This window comes from Poromitra crassiceps, assembly GCF_964638095.1.
Source record: "Poromitra crassiceps genome assembly, chromosome: 8".
NCBI classification, from domain to species: domain Eukaryota; kingdom Metazoa; phylum Chordata; class Actinopteri; order Beryciformes; family Melamphaidae; genus Poromitra; species Poromitra crassiceps.
In genome coordinates, this window is record NC_139629.1 from 19135836 (window position 1) to 19143924 (window position 8089).

The 8089-nt window shown below is 47.7% G+C and overlaps 1 pseudogene across 1 annotated transcript; it reads left to right on the top strand.

The window, feature by feature from the left end:
* Window positions 1-925: 925 nt before the first annotated feature.
* On the top strand, window positions 926-3151 carry LOC310780982 (cullin-3 pseudogene; annotated as a pseudogene). Its single transcript has one exon. The product of its transcript is annotated as a cullin-3 pseudogene (transcript).
* Window positions 3152-8089: the final 4938 nt, after the last annotated feature.

Below are 8089 nucleotides of genomic sequence, written 5' to 3' on the forward strand. Positions count from 1 at the left end.
ATTCTTTTTTCTTTTCTTTTTTTCTGATTTCCCCTCCATTTTCTCCCCAATTGTACTTGGCCAATTCCCCCCTGCTGCCCCGGTCGCTGTGCCACCCCCTCTGCCGATCTGGGTAGAGCTGTAGACTAGCACCATGCTTCCTCTGACACATACCACATACGCAGTTGCCAGCCGCTTCTTTTCACCTGACAGCAGCGGGGACCTCGCCGTAGCGGCAGGACGTGGGAGGATCACGCTATTCCCACCAGTTCCCTTCCGCCCAGGACAGGCGCCGCGACCGACCAGAGGAGACACTCGTGCAGCGACCAGGACCTTAATCCGGCTTCCCACCCGCAGACACAGCCAATCGTGCCTGTATGGACGCACGACCAAGCCGGAGGTAACGCGGGGCGTAAACCTGCGACCCTCGTGTTGGTAGGTAGGATTCTACTGCTGAATGGTGCTTTAAAAGTAGTGTAAGAAAACAAATCGGATATAGGCAAAAAGTCGGATCTGAGCATCAAGACCTGCAGTGTAAATGCAGCCAATGATCCCACACATATTGGTGAGTTGCAATGTTTTCATAATCTATGTTCATGCAAGGAAAATACGCCCTGTGTATTTTATACTGTATCCAAACGCATGAACTAGGCGCTGTGTTTGATATATTAATATTAAATCCTATCCTAACATCACTGATGATGTCATCAGTTGATGATGTCATCAGTGATTTCATAAACGCCGCCTGCTATACCAGCCAGGGGTTTATGACATCACTGATGATGTCATTAGTGATGTCATAAACCCCTCCCGGCTGATGCTATAAGTGGTGGGACTCAGAACCTCAGAGCTGCTGAACTGAACTATCTGAATAATAGAAAGACGGGCTTTGTATAGGTACACCAAGATGAGCAAGATGAGGATAAAAGCCTTTCCTACTAAGATGATGGATGAGAAGTATGCGAACGACAGCTGGGACATTCTAAAGAATGGCATCCAGGAGATTCAGAGGAAGAACAACAGTGAGCTGAACTTTGAGGAGCTCTACAGGACCGCCTACAACATGATGCTCCACAAGCAATGCGAGAAGCTGTCCACAGGCCTGAAGGAGGTAGTCACCGAGCACCTCATTAACAAAGTACGGGAAGATGTCCTAAAATCTCTAAACAATAACTTTCTGCAAACACTGAATCAAGCCTGGAATGACCACCAAACTGCCACGGTTGGCATCAGAGACATCCTCATGTATAAGAACTGGGTCGACCAGCAAACTTCTGTGGAGAATGTGTGTGGCCTCATCTTCAGGGACCAAGTGGTGCGCTACGGCTGCACTCGACACCACCTCCGACAGACCTTACTTGACATGATAGCACGCGAGAGGAAGGGGGACATTGTAGAGAGGGGGGCGATCCGAAATGCCTGCCAGATGCTGATGATTCTTGGCCTGGAAGGCAGGTCTGTATATGAGGAAGACTTTGAGGGCCCTTTCCTAGAGATGTCTGCTGAATTCTTCCAGATGGAGAGCAAAAAGTTCCTAGCAGAGAACAATGCCAGCGTCTATATAAAGAAGGTGGAAGCCAGGATGAATGAGGAGATTGAGAGAGTGATGCACTGCCTGGACAAGTCTACAGTGGAGCCCATCATGGAGGTGGTAGAGAGGGAGCTTATCTCCAAACACATGAACACCATCATGGAGATGGAGAACTCTGGTCTAGTCCATATGCTCAAGAATAGCAAGACTCAAGATCTGGGCTCCATGTACAAGCTGTTTAGTTGTGCGCCAAATGGCCTGAAGACCATGTGTGATTGTATGAGCTCTTACATGAGGCAGCAGGGTAAGGCTCTTCTTGTGTCTGAGGAGGGAAAGGGTAAGAACCCTGTTGCCTACATCCAGGGCCTACTAGACTTGAAGACACACTTTGACCTTTTCCTGTGTGAGTCCTTTAACAATGACAGGCTCTTCAAGCAAACCATTGCTGGAGACTTTGAGTATTTCCTTAGCCTCAATTCTCACTCACCGGAGTACCTGTCACTCTTCATTGTTGATAAGCTCAAGAAGGGAGTCAAAGGCTTGTTGACAGAGCAGGAGGTAGAGTCGATCCTCGACAAGGCCGTGGTGCTGTTCAGGTTCATGGAGGAGAAGGACATGTTTGAAAAGTACTACAAAAGGCATTTCGCCTGCCGGCTGCTCACCAACAGGAGCTTCTCTGAGGCCTCCGAGAAGAACATGATGTCTAAGCTCAAGAGAGAATGTGGCTGGCAGTTCACCTTTAAACTGGAAGCGATGTTCAGAGACATCAGCATCTCCAACACCACCATGGATGGGTTCAGGCAACACTTAAAGTCGACAGGGGTGTCGCTAGGTGGTGTCGACCTCACAGTAAAAGTCCTCACTACAGGCAACTGGCCTACACAGTCGGCCACGCCCAAATGCACTATCCCACCCTCTCCCAGGCATGCCTTTGAGGTCTTCAGAAGCTTTTACCAGGGCAAACATGGTGGAAGACAGCTCACACTCCAGCACCACATGGGCTCAGCAGACCTCAATGCAACCTTCTACGGAGTTGTTAACAAGGATGGTTCGGAAGTAGGTGTAGGAGGGACCCAGGGGACGGGCTCTAACACTCGTAAGTACATACTGCAGGTCTCCACCTTCCAGATGACCATCCTCATGCTATTCAATAACATAGAAGAGTCCACTTTCGAAGAGATGCAGCAGGAGACAGACATCCCGGAGCGGGAGCTGGTGCAGGCCCTGCAGTCGCTGGCCTGTTTGAAGCCCACACAGAGAGTTCTCACCAAGAATCCCAAGTCCAAGGAGATTGGGAAGGACCACGTGTTTACAGTCAATGATCAGTTTACTTCTAAACTGCAGAGAGTCCAGATACAGACCTTTGCTGCTAAACGGGGCGAGTCAGACCCTGAAAGGAAAGAGACACGGCAGAAGGTGGACAATGACAGGAAGCATGAGATTGAGGCAGCCATAATCCGAATCATGAAGTCAAGGAAGAAGATGCAGCACAATGTCCTGGTGGCAGAGGTGATTCAGCAACTCCGGACGCGTTTTCTTCCCAGCCCTGTGGTTATCAAGACACGTATAGAAGGACTGATAGAAAGAGAGTACTTGGCGAGGACACCAGAGGAACGTAAAGTCTACACCTATGTTGCATAGAAAGAATATTTTGAGGCGGACAAAGGGTGTGAAAAGGCTACAAACCAAAAGCATTGGACATGTTCAGGACAGCCTGGAGTGAGCCTGGCCACATAAAGGAAGTGCAGGCCTTCCATATCGGAGACATGACAGAGATCTGCATGTACAGCAAAGGCCAGGATGTTCCACTGGGAGTAAACACAGTAACACCGTAATGGCTGTGCATAAAAAATACAGTGCTGGCTGCTTTGGCTTTTTTGTTTGGCAATTATTAATATATTAATGAATTATTATAGAGATGTTCATTCAAGTAAATCTATTGAAATAAAAATAATAATTGTCTCCTCTGATTGCCTCATTTGCCAAAACACTGTTCAGGGTTCTGGCATGAGTTTGGCGCAAAATATTAAAAATATTATATAATAAAATATATTTCTTGCCTAACTCATAGACATTGATGTCACAATGGCTTGAGTGACATCACTGATGACATCACAGTTGCTTTAGTGACATCACTGATGACATCATCACAGGCTCAAGTGATCACTGATGACATCACAATAGCTCCACTGCTCACAATTGCTTGTCGACTGACATCACTGATGACATCACAATTGCTCGAGTGACATCACAATTCCTCAAGTGACTAAGCATTTTGAGTCTCGGGCATTAAGGATTTGGATTTCATTTGAAAATATATCTATTTTGGAGAAAGACAATGCTACCTGATACTTTTCTATCACACATATTCCTCCTTGCCATTGCTTTGACAAGCTGATGATGAAAGTAATGTTGATCTGTAAAATAAATGTCAGCAGCTGTATGGAGGAATATGTCCTATTTATGTTTCTATGCCTGATACTGTTCTACCTGAAATCAGATAAAAACAATCTTGTTGGCGAAGGTTTTAAAGAAAGTATAATCTATAATGCCATGTCCTTCACTTTCATGGCAACAATCATTTTGTCAAAATCAGGGTGGATTTAATGTGGTTCTTGGCAGAAGCGTCATATCTCATCTCAGGCACTGAAACAGCTTGTTTTAGGTAGACCACCACACTGTTGACTTTATTGAGTTGCTATTGAAAAGGTTTCAGTAAACGTTGTCAACCTACAGAGGAGCTCACATGAAAACCACCAGTGTTTCAGTTTCAGTGTTTTCATCCAACAGCGACAAAAGGTGGATAACTCAATCTGGAATTAAATTAGTTTGTGGCCAATCACATTCTAAGGCAGAGGCTTGGTCACATCTTGGGAGTACTTTTGATTATGTGGAGTTACTTGGAGCTGAAGAACAATAGTAGATACATCCAGAAGCAATAATAGTTCCCCATGTGACCATTTTAGTACTATTAAAGGGTCCCTTTGCTGATTTGCAACCAGCTTTGTAAGGCTCTGGAAGACCAGGTGGCTTGTTCCAGGTGGCTTGTTCCAGGTGGCTTTGTTCCAGGCTTCAAACTCTTTGGATAAGGATTTTGTTGAAACATGATAGAGAAAAATCAAGGGGGAAATACTCAAGATGACATCACAAATGTCACGTGACTGTTGAGCTCTGTGTCCTGGTCACTGCACTAGTGCCTCCTCTGATCGGGGCGCCTGCTTGAGGGGGAGGGGAACTGGGGGCAATAGAGTGATCTTCCCACGCGCTCCGTCCTGCCGGTGAAACTCCCCACTGTCAGGTGAAGAGAAATGGGCTGGCGACTGCTCATGTCTCGGAGGGAGCACGTGCTGTGCTAGTGCACAGCTCTCCTGATCGGCAGAGGGGGTGGAGCAACAACCGGGACAGCAGGGACAATTGGGGAGAAAAGGAGAAAAGGAGAAGAGAATGACAAAGAAGTTGTTTCGGCCGTCGGAACTTGTGTGACAGTCATGCAATATTCACGATGTTTTTCTAAGGTTGTGCATTAAAGTTGAGGAGAACAGTAGTTTGAAGTTTTCCGCAGCAGACCATTGATTTGGGCAGGATCATTAGTTCTGTGGTTGAGGTGAATGACTCGTCTCTGAAGAGCATTGTTGAATATTGATCGTTTCACTTGAATGTGCCGTGCGCAGTATACTTTTTATTTTATTTTTATTTAACCTTTATTTAGACAGGCGAGTCATTAAGAACAAATTCTTATTTACACTGACGGCCTGTGGGGTAAGGGAGAGGGGCTGCAAAAAAGGTCATGTTAAGGATAAAAAGGATAAAAACAGTGCATTATAAAACAGGGTATAAAACATAACAGCAATCACATAGGATAGAGCCAAAACTCAACATAACACAACACAGCACAACGTAGAACCAACACAACACAGTACAACGTAGCACAACACAACAAGACAAAACAATACAGGATAAACCAAACAAAACACAGCATGATGGGGGAAGGGGGTAGATGGAGGGAGGGGTAGAGAGGGAGGGAGGGGGGATGGGAAGAAGGGAGGAGGGAGGGAGGAAAGGAGAAGGGGAAAGGGGGTAAAGGGAGGGGGGAGGGAAGAAGGGAGGGGGAGGGGAGGAAAAGGGGAAGGGGGTAGAGGGAGGGGGGATGGGAAGAAGGGAGGGGGGAGGGAGGAAAGGAGAAGGGAAAGGGGGTAGAGGGAGGGAAGGGGTAAAGAGGGAGGGGGAGATGGGAAGAAGGGGGGGTAGGAAAAGGAGAAGGGGGAGGGGGTAGAGAGGGAAAGGGGGGGTAGTAAAGGGAGAAGGGGGAGGGGGGGTACTATGAGGGGGGGAAGCAGACACAGCGGTCAACAAAGAGCTGTTGGAGTTGCTGTTTGAAAATGGAAAGTGATGTCAGGGTTGCAAGTTTGAGGGTGCTCTGAAGAATATTCCAGTCGTATGCTGCTGCAAAACGGAAGGAGGTGCGGCCGAAGACAGTTCTATAAGCGGTTGAGCTGGGGATAGAAAGTTTGATGTACCCGCTTGATCTTGTACTATAGGTGTTTGTTGCTATGTGGAGGAGAGATGAGAGGTAATGTGGTGTCTTGCCTAGTATGGACTTAAAAATAAAGTGGTGCCAATGGAGGGATCGTCGGGTTTTAAGGGAGGGCCAGTCTACCAGATTGTAGAGGTCACAGTGGTGAGTCTGGAAGGGTGCATTGGTGGCGAAACGGATAGCTGAATGGTGAAGCGTGTCTAATTTTTTGAGGGCTGATGCTGAAGCTGTTCTATAAATGATATCGCCGTAATCTAAAATCGGAAGAATTGTCAACTTGACGAGGGTGTGTTTGGCCGGATGAGTGAAGGAAGATTTATTGCGGAAGAGGAAAGCTAATCTTGCTTTGATTTTAGTCTGAAGGTTATTGATGTGTGTATTGAAGGAAAGGGATGAGTCCAGCCAGATACCCAGGTATTTGTAAGAATCCACAAATTCCAGGGCCACGCCCTCAGGTGTGCCATCGGCACAGATGATCTTGGGGGGTCTGGGGGCATCCTTAATTCGGGAGAAGAGCATACACTTTGTTTTTTTTGTGTTAAGGCGGAGATGGAGATTGAGAAAAGATTTCTCTACGTCCGTGAGGCTCTGTTGGAGAGTGGTTGCTGCAGATTGGAGGGAGGGGCCAACTGAATACAGGATGGTATCATCGGCGTAGAGGTGGATACGGGAGTTGCCCGCTGCTTTAGCAACATCATTAATATATATGGAAAATAAGATAGGGCCCAGGATAGAGCCCTGTGGCACACCTTTGAAAACAGCAAGAGGATCAGATATGATGTTCCCAGTTTTCACCTGCTGGATACGGTTAGCGAGATAGCTCGCGAACCAATCACAGCAGGAGGGGGACAAGCCGATGCTGGAGAGTCTACGCAGCAGGGTATTGTGTTCGACAGAGTCGAAGGCTTTAGCCAGGTCGATAAAGGTGGCTAAGCAGACCTGCTTGCTGGCCAAAGCTGAGGTGACATCATCGAGGACCTTCATGGTGGCGGTCAGACATCCATGACCGGATCGAAAACCAGATTGTAGGTCTGAAAGGATATGGTTGGATGTAAGGAAGTGGTTGAGTTGTTTGTGAACCAGCTTCTCCATGACTTTGGCTAGGCATGGCAAGATGGAGATCGGCCGATAGCAATTAGGATCAGAGCCAGTGCCACCCTTGAAGAGGGGGAAGACCATGGCTGTTTTCCAATCAGGGGGGAAGGTGGAGAGTTGAAGAGAGAGATTGAAAAGAGTTGAGACAGGGGCCGCAATGAGGTGTGCAGCTGCTTTTAGGAACCTGGGATCGAGCCCGTCAAAGCCGGCGGATTTATTTGGGTCCAGCAAGGAGAGTTCCTTCTGTACCTCTGAGATTGAAAAAGGTTTGAAAGAGAAGCCGGTGTCGCGGAGGAGGGGGATAGGGGGGGTGGGGGGGGGGGTCCAGCTCCCTGTGGCGGCTGGGGCAGAAAAGGACTGGGTTGCATTAACAAAGTGTTGATTAAAGAGTGAGGCCATACGAGGTTTGTCGGAAATGACAACACCATTGAAAGTCATGGAGACTGGGAGGTGAGGGGAAGCCAGCTTATTCTCCATAGATTTTACTGTTCGCCAGAACTTCCTGGAGTCAGACCCACATGTGGAGAGTTTCTCCTTGAAGTGGGAGATTTTGGCTTCTCTGATCGCCTGTGTTGTTTTGTTTCTGCATTGCCTGAAGGCAAGCAGGTCGGCTGAGGTCGCTGTCTTAGAGCGAGCTTTCCGCCACAGGGCGTTCTTTTGGTGGGTGAGCTCAGCCAAGTCATGAGAGAACCAGGGGCTGTAGCGGTCTTTTGTTCGAATTGTCTTCAGCGGAGCATGTTTGTCGACGATCGAGCTAAATGTGCTCTTAAAGAAGGACCAAGCATCATCCAGCGAAGGGGAGGAGTTTATGCTGTCCCAGTTTGCTGATGCGACATCGTCAAGAAAGGAATGCATGTCGAGGTTTTTCAGTGATCGCTTGGTGACGATAACTGGGGGGCGTTTAGGTGAGCAGCCAGACCGTATGCAGCCAATAACACAGTGATCACTGA